The 11,248-nt window shown below is 38.1% G+C and overlaps 1 long non-coding RNA gene across 2 annotated transcripts; it reads left to right on the top strand.

Moving 5' to 3' along the window:
• Nucleotides 1–348: 348 nt before the first annotated feature.
• Nucleotides 349–5,915, top strand: LOC130409547 (uncharacterized). Of its 2 annotated transcripts, XR_008904863.1 has the most exons (5): nt 349–722; nt 795–868; nt 2,406–2,599; nt 3,731–4,706; nt 5,821–5,895. It is a non-coding gene; the product is annotated as an uncharacterized LOC130409547 (long non-coding RNA). The 2 variants fall into 2 exon arrangements; XR_008904862.1 differs by having other exon boundaries at nt 3,731–5,915.
• Nucleotides 5,916–11,248: the final 5,333 nt, after the last annotated feature.

Below are 11,248 nucleotides of genomic sequence, written 5' to 3'. Positions count from 1 at the left end.
CAACACTTAAGCAAAATCCGCGATCAGTACCGCCCTTCAACTGCGCATGAAGCAAGAGCACACAAGGAAATCCAGTGTTTCCCTGCTCTCTGCCAGTCCGTCCTGCAATTCAGCATCATCTCCACAGGAGGCCCCCACTACTGTCATCCTGTGGAACCACTGAAGGGGTAATTACAGATTTTGCAGTGTACAGAATTTCCGGAGATGGACACCTGCCTTAAAAGATTACGCTCCTCCGCGGTCCACATCCCCACCCTGGCTCCTCCTCCCGCTCTTTTTTCCCTTCGGAAACAGAAAAATGTTCCCCGCCGATCCTCTACCCAAACGCCAACGGCAACTGGAGCCTGTTGTACATAAAATAAAAACTGTCACCCTGGGCAACGTGTGGCACCCGAGCATTTATTCCGTCTCGCACATCCTGGCACTTAGAATTATTTCCTTCATGCCTGATAACCAAATTACAATATGGCAGGTCTCCCCGGAGCCACGGGGATCGTTAGTGCTCGCTCACAACATACTTTCAACTGATGTGGCGTTTTCATGTACAGCTGCCAATCAAAAGTCTACGGAAAGGAAAGATGCAAATGAGGGCGGGCCCGGCAGTGTTGCAATTACGGTTATGTGTGTGCGCGCGTGCTGACGAGCGGACGCGTAATCCCTCGCCTGTGCTGAAGACAGACAGCTGCAGTCTGAACGGCATCTAACTCTACTCTAAATGTGGGGTAAGCAAAATGGCAGGTGAAGGGAATTACTGGAGCTCTGTTGGATTATGAGCTGTCGTCTGCTTTTCTCAGGTCTCTGAGTGGGCTGAAAGCTGGAAGTCGGCATTTAGGAGCGTGAGAAGCAAAAAGAGCGCAATTTTGTCGAGGTAAACTCAAAGGGGTGGTTTCCCAGACAGGGATGAGCTTAAACCAGGACTAGGCCTTAGTTAAATTAGGACATTTTAGTAGTTTTAACAAACATATCTTGCTAAAAACATTACATAAAGACAACATAAAGGCACTGACGTATTTTAAGATGGGTCCGTGTGTGTTGTTTTCAGTTTAGACAACTCTTACATTTATTTTAGTCTAGGACTAGTCTAATCCCTCTCTGGGAAACCACCCATAGGTTTTTCACAATAAAAGGGTGACACTGGACGACTCCATTGGTTTAGAGATGGAAAGGCTGGTGAAGTGTTTATATGTTTTTTTAAACTCTTGATCAATAATGATTAATAAAATGGACTTCATGTACAATCATAAACTAGTAAAAAATTGCATTGTTTGCTGTCAGCTCTTACTGAAAATTCTGGTCCTGTATGCAGATGATGTGCATACATCATGTGACCATTCTTTCATCTATTACTTAACGTCCTATCATTTCTAAAATGTATGACTTTCTTTATTCTGCAGAACACAAAAAATATATTTTGAAGTATGTCGGTAACCAAAAAAACTTTGAACCGCATTGACTTTCATTACATGGACACACACCCACTGAGACATTTCTCAAAATATCTTCTTTTTTGTCCCAAAGAAAAAAGTCAAATACAGATTTTAATTGACATGATCAGGTTGGGTAAGTTACTCTGAAAAAGTAATTCATTACTAGTTACCAATTACATAATTAATAGTGTAATTACATTACTGGACAAAATACTCTCTCCAAAAAGTATTTAATTACTTATTACTAATTACTTTCTAAATCAACCTTTATTAGTCAACTGATTCAAGGAAAGACATGAAACGGCTCTTTTATTTCAATCAAGTGCATAATATAAAACCACACAAAGTAGAATTAATACCAGACCAAATTATACATTAAAGCACAGATTTTAGAATAAGATATTCCACTATTAGACACAAATATATTACACACAGAATTTAGGTTAATTACTTCAGAAGTAACAAATAAAGTTAAGAGTAATCCCTTACTTTACTGTTTCAAGGGAAAAGTAATTACATAGCAACTAGTTATGTCCAACACTGGACATGATGGAAAATACATGATGACCATTTAAAAATGTCTCGCAATCTTTCTAATTAAACTGACCGCATTGGTAACTCGTCACAATAAGGTGATTTTATGTTAACAGCAGAAAATGCATTAAGCTGATTATAAAAATGTTTAGTAAATGCTGAAATTAACGTGAATTAAAATAATAAATGATATATGAGAATTGATAATTGTTAGATCATGTTAGCTAATGCATTAACTAATTGTTAAAAATCTAACACCTTATTGTAAAGCGTTTCCAAAGTGTTAAATACAAATAATGTGTTTTTGTGAATCCATAGTGTTGGTATGCAAGAAGGCATCTCTTATTTAACCAAATTTCCAGGTTACACAGCAACAGGGCAGAAAAAAAACGTTTCAAGGTTTCACAGATAAGTTAACTGATGTAAACTTCATGTCATTTACAGATGGGTTCCTTTAAGACCATTGCCATTTCAACCATCTCTGCATAATAAAGGTAAAGCAAATTCACTGGTTTCCCGTCGCTCACCGAGAGAGATTAAATGACCGGGAAAATATACCATTACGGCGGCGGATGGCGCTGAATAAATCTGTGCACCGGGGGTTAATAGCACAGTAAATCACCACAAGCATTTTTCAGGTTGCTTGACTTTATTTCTTTCTAATTTTGTTTCCCCCCTTTTGTTTTCCAATTTTTTTCCCCGTCGCCCCCCCTCCTCTCATCTAAAAGCGATGCTTTTGTTGCATTCCGAGAGGTTGATAAATCAATCCATCAAAAAATTCTTTGCGGTGAAACTCAATCAAGAAAGGTCATGTCGCCGGGAAAAGAACAGATTAAATTAGCATTGAATTAGACATGGAAAGTGAGCTCTGTCAAAACCATCACCCAGCTCAGCACAATTAGAATATGTTAATTATGCATTTCATTAAGGGCCCAGGCGCTCTTTGAATGTGCGATGAAATGTCACTAGTGTAGGCAGCCGAAAAATGGAAGATTGCCAGGCACAACTTTCTTTGTGCGGTGTGTGACACCTTCATTAACATCAGGGATTTCTGCTCTGATTAGACTTTTTGTATTAGTGGAAGTCTTAGGCCTTCAAGTGCTTCGCCTTTTTTCCAACCCAACCAGAAGGGACATTGTGTCTGTGGACGCTCGAAAGCCGGGTTGAATTTACCCACCACGACACCCGGGCAACAATGCAACCCGTGATCCTCGGGCGTTAATGGCTGCACTCATTCCTTCGCATCGGTTTCTTTTGATTAGCTTAGCTGCCTTTGTCACGACGCTGTCGTTCAGAGACCTCATTTCCAGCTTCGCACGTCAAATTTAAGGTGCATTCATATCGACAGCTGGAGGTTGCCAGGTCGCTGTTGGTGGCGTTTCTACTCTCGTCTGCTGTGAGCTTCGCTTCTCAAACATTAGCAGCCTATCAGTCTATTTTAAGAATATCCTCAATATTACGATCACACAAATGAGTCTTTCGGAAGGTGAACATTCTCACTTATCTATATCTAGAGGAGTTTTTTGAGTCAACACAGATGACTAAAATAACTCGCCTAGACATTTTTACAACACATCATTTTATTCAGCTTGTTTTATTAAAGATGATGTTTATTAAGGTGACTACTTGCCTCTTCGAAAAGCAATGAAAGTGTTCAGTTTTCTGCAGGCAGGGCATGGCGGAGACGCACTTTATGAATTATTATGAATAAATTCAATTCTTTTCCTGAAATATGAGTTCTTACAAACGTCTGTTTGGCCTTCTCTTAGGTGAACATAAAAATCTGCTTTGAGTGAAGACAACATGATGGCCGTGAACACCTCTCGCCTTCCTTCACGACGAAATGAGAGGCACGGAAAGACATAAGAGAGTGAGATAATGAAAAAAAAGTGAGAAGCCGAGCAAATGGTCCAGCAATCTTGATGACTTACATTCAAGATCAGTCAAACTTTTAAAAACTTCATTAAAGCAAAATGAAAGTGCTCCATTGCACTCTGAAATGTAATAGAAGATGCTCTGGAATGAGAACAGCCTGCCAATTACGGCTTTCACAGACTTTTTTCAGGGTTTCAATGACTGTCTGAGTTTCCACCGAAGGAAACTCGAGCGTGTTTGTTGGTTCCTCACCCAGACATGATGTTCATAACGCTGCTCGATCACCACCGGTTAATCTTATTCACGCTATCGTCTAGTTGGAGCAAGAGCTGGAAATATTAACCCTGAGAAGCGACTCTTTATTTATAATATATAATTCTGTGTTTTGTGTTGGTTAAAGTGTGTTGGATGTTTCTCATCTGTTTTATTGATATCACATTGTGGTGGTTTGTGCCAAGCAGCGGTGTTGTCTTTTACAGGCGGTAATGGATGACAAATTATTCTAGAGAACTGCACTTGTAAAAGAAACTGTTATTTTATGAACATCTGTTTCAAACACTACTGAGTTGAACACTAGCTCATTCCTACGTGTAATGTATAGATCACTTGGCAAGATGTAAACACCGATCCAGCAGCACTTTGTAATTTATTTTGATATTCTTACATTATTTAATTATTTAACAATTTGATTCAGCTAAAAATGTTCTATTGTTTGTGTTCAAGTGTTTGTGCAGTGTTAAAAAACTTAAACAGGAAGTTGGGTCAGCGTTGTACCAGCATTGTTTACGTCTTCCGAACGATGCTGTCTTCTAAAGCACCACATTTTGCTCAAATTCAGACTAAGATTGCAGTATTCGTCCAAAAGTTCAGGTAATCACAGAATGTACTTCTTACCCGATTTTTTATAAAAAAATGAAAGATGGATATGAGAGAAACTCTAAATATAATTGAGAAAAGCTCCATCTTATTAAAATAGATTTCACAGGAAATCATATTATTTTGCAAAGTAGCAAGTTTGTACGATTATTAAAAAAAATCAATTTTGAATCCTCACACTCAAATCCAAATATCACTGGGACAAAAGCAGATCGTACGAATTCATACGAATCAGCCACTTTGTAAAATATATACAAATTGCCATGCGTTGAGATAGACTATGTCACGTGATGTGTTATTTTGTTTTAGTATGTTGTTTTATTTATTTATTATTATATATTTTTAAATAGAATGCATTAAATTATAACACACTTTACTTTACTTTACTTTTAAAGTATATTGCTATTTTACTGCATAGTGTTACAGTGTCCTAAAGTATGCATACACACACACACACACACACACACTTAAACACAATTTTTTGTGTGAGTCTTGACATATACATGAACATGAAAAAGAATCGAAAATAACTTGTAAATGTTCTACCATAAGCTGCCTGCTATGCCTGCTTGTTAAGAATGCACCACACCGTCCTGCTCTTATTCCTCTAGTATTCATCTACAATCTGACTCTCTAATGATTTCTTACCGTCCATTCATCAGAAAGATTCACGCTTTGTTTTCCCTTTAAAAAACGGAGCCATCACCCGAGACCTCCATACAACACCACAAAGAATCACTGTATAAGATATGGTACATCTGACCACAATAAATATCAGGCAAATGCACGGCTGTAAAATAATTTACATACATCTACAGGAAACAGCCAATCAGAGGAGAAATATGGGGGTCTCCGTCTGCTGTAAATGTATTCGGTGGCCTGAGGATGAACTCGGAGGCCATGTGATGTATGATTTACACACAACAGACCACTGACTCTTTACAATGATATATCTCCGTCTCTGACGTCTAATCTTTCTCTTTAAACGCTGATATAGAGATAGATAACAGTGTTCTATTGATTCTGCTGTTTTTTAACTGTCAGCTCTCTTCCTCAGGCCCTGGCTGCTTTTTTAAACACTAACGTCTTGTATCTTTTATATTCGCAGGATTGAACGGACCGTTTCAGCTGTGACCTATTTCCCATTCCGTGTACAGTTATGGTAATACCATGGTACTTTGAGGACACTATCATGAATTTAAACTCAACACTTAGCATGTATGACTGTTTTCACATTCGCTCTGTGACCTTTAAATAAAGTGATAGTTCATCCAGAAATAAAACAAATCGGTGTTTAGTGCACCAACATGATATTCAAACCAGAATGTGATTCTTTGTTGTGTTGAAGATAAAAGAAGATATTTCGAGAAATATCTCCATGGTTTGTGTTCATTCAATGGAATTCAATGGGGGTCAATGTTGTTTGGTTATCGTCATTCTTCAAAATATCTTTCTTGTGTTCTGTCGAAGAAGAAATACAGGTTTTGGAATAACATGAGGATGCGTAAATGATTTTTAGGAGAACTTTCCGTTTAAGGCACATTTCAATTTGTAAAAAAGCTAAAAATGTGTTTTCTGTACAGCTGTGAAAAGCACTTTTATAAGAAAATTCAATTGAATTTGAATATATGCATAAAATTAAATCTTTTCTTTATATACCATAATGTTTACTTCATTGGGCTATTAAGAATACCAAATTCTGTCCCCAAAAACGTGGTACTACTACGGTACTGTTATTGGTCGGGGTTTCTTATGCGATCATCATGATTATTAACGCTGTTACAAAAATAATTTTCATCATCATCATCATTGTCCACACAGGCCAACATGAGTCTTACTCGGCTGTCATTGCGGGTCTGAAGATTTGGCAAGCAATTTATCTCGAGCTTCATGTTTATTCAATTCAAGTGTTTCCATATTAATACAGTTAATCTAATATCTAACATGTCCACCTTAATTACAGCCTTTCTTCTTGCGAACCGTGATCTGCTACAATCTGTGCAAAGAGCATGATTAAAGGAATCCTGCACCTCATTTGCACATTCACTCTGTAGGGTGCATGCGAGGCGGGCGCTACCTCCACAGCCTGCTGAATCAAAATGATGTGAGAGAAAGTTTAAACTCTCTGTCTGAAGCGTAACTTCAAGCACCGTATCATCCGTGGATACGTCAACACCGTTACCACGACCGGCATAGTAACAGGGTTGACAGAGCTTTCATGGGGCTATTTGGACATTCGGGCCATGAACTAGCGTTGGGTTTTGCCTGACGAGTTTGCGAACGATCAAAGCCAGCAGCTTGCCCGCACCCTCGCGTACTTTCTGACTCCCTATGAAATTGTTTTGAAGCATTTACACCACTTTAAGCCTCCTAAATGTCATCATTCCTATTATTCGTAGTCGGATGGCTTGAAAACATCAGGCCGTCTTAGATTCACCCCACCGACGGGGCATGGACGTTTCTTTTTATAAAAACGTACTAATAAATCCACTGCGAAATCAAATTATACACGTAAGTATGCTTGCATCACGCAGGCGGCAGTTAAAACCGAACTTGGCAAAACCGACGTCGACTCGCATTCGCAAATCCTCTGTCAATCTGTCATTAGACATGTTATGAAATTATGATAAGTGTACGCTCCTCGCGCGGCGCTCTCTGATGTTGATGCGGCGTAATGGGGGAAATGTGCATTGAGATTTGTCAGCTTGAATACACACAAAACATTCTTTATCTGTCTCGCTTTGAATTTTCCTGATGAGTTTGTATTCTCTGGATCATAGACTCCACAAGAGGCGTCAGTCGCGTTGAACGAGAACGTTTGAGATGGTTTGTGTAGTCAGGACTGAAACTCCTTATAAAAAATACCTACCTGTGATCTGGATGCTGTCTCATTTTCAGACTTTTATATGAGTTGACATGAGATTTTCCTTTCGTTTTGGGGGGTCTGGGTGTGGATCGGCCAGGTTTGAATGAATCTGTGTTAGGTGGGGACCACACATGCAGGAGACACAGTTGTTATGATGTTATCGTCTCTGCAGATGTAGACTCGGGTGATGGATGTTTGACAGCTCAGCCTTTTTCCTGTAAACTTTCAGATCTTTATAATCGCAAACTGCCGGTTGATCATCCCGCTGTCTACTTTCCTCCTACGAGAGTCGAAAAATGTGAGGCCAAAGTTGAAATAAGCCCTGTGTTTATCATCTGAATAACTAGAATGAAACATAATAAAGAAATGTTTCAGGTTTAATAGAAGTTAAGCTGTGTCAACAGCATTTGTGTCAGCTACCACAAAAAATGATGTAGACTTTTAAGCAGAAACTGAGGTTAGGATATAGATTTGTAATGGAAGCAAATAGGGTCAAGAGTTTGGAAGGCTTTTAAACCAGGAATGTGACGCTGATAGTTTCCATAAAATTAAGTAAAACGTTAATGTGACCCAGAACTACAAAACCAGTTTCAAGGGTCAATGTATCCAAATTGAGGTTTTTAAATCATTGGAAAGCTGAATAAATAATATTTTCATTGATGTATGGTTTGTTAGGATAAAACGAAATTTGGCATAGATACAACTATTTGAAAATCTGGAATCTGAGGGTGCAAAAACGAAATATTGAGAAAATCACCTTTAAAGTTCTACAAATGAAATCCTTAGCATAGCATATTACTCACAAAATAAAGTTATTAAATATTTCATGTAGGAAATTCACAAAATATCTTCATTGAGCCTGATATTTATATAATACCTAATGATTTTTGGAATAAAAGAGAAATAGATCATTTTGACCCAAACAATGTGTTTTTGGTTATTCTGGTTATTTTATTAAGTAAACTCAACTTGAGTTATATGTAGCAAGATTAATATCAGTGTACTAGTTGTATGCTTGTTGCATTGACCACCATAGCAGAAAACAGTACTTTATTATTTTTTTTGTTCTGTTAAACACAAAAGAAAACATTTTCAAGAATGTAGGATAGCAAACAGTTCTACTATGGTAGTCAAATCATTCTTCCAAATATCTTTCTCTGTGTTCATTACAACAAGGAAATTTATACAGATTTGGAACAACTTGATTGTGAGTAAATGATGACAGAATTTTTATTTTTGGGGGAACTGTTCCTTTAATTGGTCTACTTTAATGTTTATAAAAAATACTTTTAAATGTACCTTAGGTGATAGTTTACTAGTTCGACACACTTTGTTTAAATTAACTCAGTAAATTAGACGATTTTATACTGCAATCATACCTACTTTTAAGTTATCTTAACCTCATCATTAAATGTTTTTAAAGACCGTATGTAAAACTATGCAAAACAAGTTTTAATAAACTACTCAAACCCAACTAGAAGTCAAGTATATTTAGAACACATTGTTATATTTTAACATTTAAATCTCCATAGATTGAGCAAAAGTCTAGGCCACATATATTTATATTTCAGCACATTAAAGCCCATAAAAAGTAGTCTGAAAGCACACTTAATTTTAAGTTAAATTAAGTATGTAACACTTGATAAATCTTCTGTAGGTTTCCTTGCATTATGTGGTCATTGTTTTGAAGATTGAACTTCTGAGTCTACACAGACAAGGTTTATAACGTTACTTTGATTTCAAAATAGCGTGTATTTTACTTTTTTAGTTTTCCCAATGTATTTTATTTGAAATGCTTTAAAGCACAAAAATGTTACCTTTTAAAATAGGAACAGGTCCAAACAATGTTCTGTGCTAATTGGAACAATTGCCATAAATGCTTTTGATAGACCTCAATCCTGAAACATTTCTTTAATCCTTTTTACCCTCAAATTGCCAGAGCATACAAACCCTCAAAATGTGCCAAATAACAACATGAACAGCAAGATCTTGAGATTCACAATCAATTTGAACAATTTCACTGTAAATTTACTGAAGAAAGTAAGATTATTACATATTTATTTGCCACAAAGTCAACAAAAGCCCCAAAACTCCACTTTTATTTTACAGGTCCTTTGACAAGCTGTTTTCTTAAAGATGCATTTCCAAAGCCTCACATTTTATCTATAGATGGCTGGTTTGAAATGCACAACTGACAGAGCTGACAATCTGAAATCTCACTTTATAAAAGTTTCAGAAAAGGAACTCACACACTTTAAATAGCTCATTGCCGTGTACTGCCGTATCTAGAACAGCCCTCCATCAAACCACGCACCTCAGACCAACAGACACCGCCGTTTTCAGGGCAGTCGCTATTTTCCGCTCTTCCTTTCCATTTCTCTATCTTCCACGTGGCAAGCTCGACTTGTAATGGTTGTCTTTAAATATTCATTCTGTTTCATTTCTGTGTTTGATGCTGGGTCGGCCCCGGAAAGACATGCACGGTGATTGAGCAGCATCTACATTTCCTTTCTACCTGCAGGAGAACGTTTTGAAAGGTTTTAGCAAAGTGTCACTCACTTTCAGTCACCTTTTCAAAAGGCCGGCTGAAATAGATTGTTGCACAGTCAGCGATACAGAGAAATGCACGAGAGAGACAGCTGAGCTTTCACGGATAGATGATGTGTCACTCTTCTCAAAAAACGGTAGACTCTTATCAACTCGGCATCACCCATCAATGGATCTTACAGTTCAATGCACCATTTCAAAATGCGTTTCATAAACAATTTCACAGTAATTGTATTGAGGCTGAAGCAAACCTAGGTCAAAAGCATATGTTTTACAACAAATGCATCTTTTTCAATTAAGAATTCAAATCTGAATTGAAAATAGGCTGTAAATTGCTATTGAATTTGGAGACGTTTTTGTCAACAAAAATGCATGCTGGGAAATCTAATTTAGCTGATCTCAATTCAAACACATGCTGTTGTCACATTCAGTACTAATAACTGAGATGCATCGCCCAAATGTAGCATCACAACCTTTGCTAAGATCCTCTAACATACTCATCTTCGGATTCTTTACACTTTTATATCTCTCCAACATCTAGCATCTCTCATCACAAAGCATTTCCTAACCAAGTGAATGCCAAAAGTACGTCAGAATGAGTGTGCACAGCAAAGAACTATCTTCCGTTTGCCAGCATTTCTTTAGGATCTCTGGGTCGTGGCACAGCGTCTAGCCCCGGAGCCGTGGAGCTGCTTTCAAACTGGAGCTGACATCACCAAAATATAAAAGCAACAAATCACACATTTTCATTGGGTACTGATCTCCTGGCCAGGCCCTCTGCCACCGTCAGCACAATCGCGGCCGCCACGCTGATACCCGATGACTGTCCGACTGCTCGCTCCAGCTGTTCCTAGCCAGCAAAGCAGAAACGTGCTGAACGTGGCCGGATGCCATAGACGGCAGTCCTGCCCCTGCGTGCGCTCATAACACCACTATTCCCGAGCAGATTGGCCATTGTAAAATGGCGTTTTATGATGAGAATTATGTTAGGAGTTGATACCACCCCTAAGCGAGAAGGTTCATTTGGCGGACATGATGGTAATGTTTCCTGGCAGATATTTGTAGTCGAGCAGATATCTTGAGTTTTTAAAGGATGGAGGAACTCCAAATTGGCACAATTCAT

The sequence above is a fragment of the Triplophysa dalaica genome, chromosome 20 (assembly GCF_015846415.1).
Source record: "Triplophysa dalaica isolate WHDGS20190420 chromosome 20, ASM1584641v1, whole genome shotgun sequence".
NCBI classification, from domain to species: domain Eukaryota; kingdom Metazoa; phylum Chordata; class Actinopteri; order Cypriniformes; family Nemacheilidae; genus Triplophysa; species Triplophysa dalaica.
The sequence above is the reverse complement of the archived record's forward strand: the minus strand, read 5'-3'. Positions and strand labels throughout refer to the sequence as shown.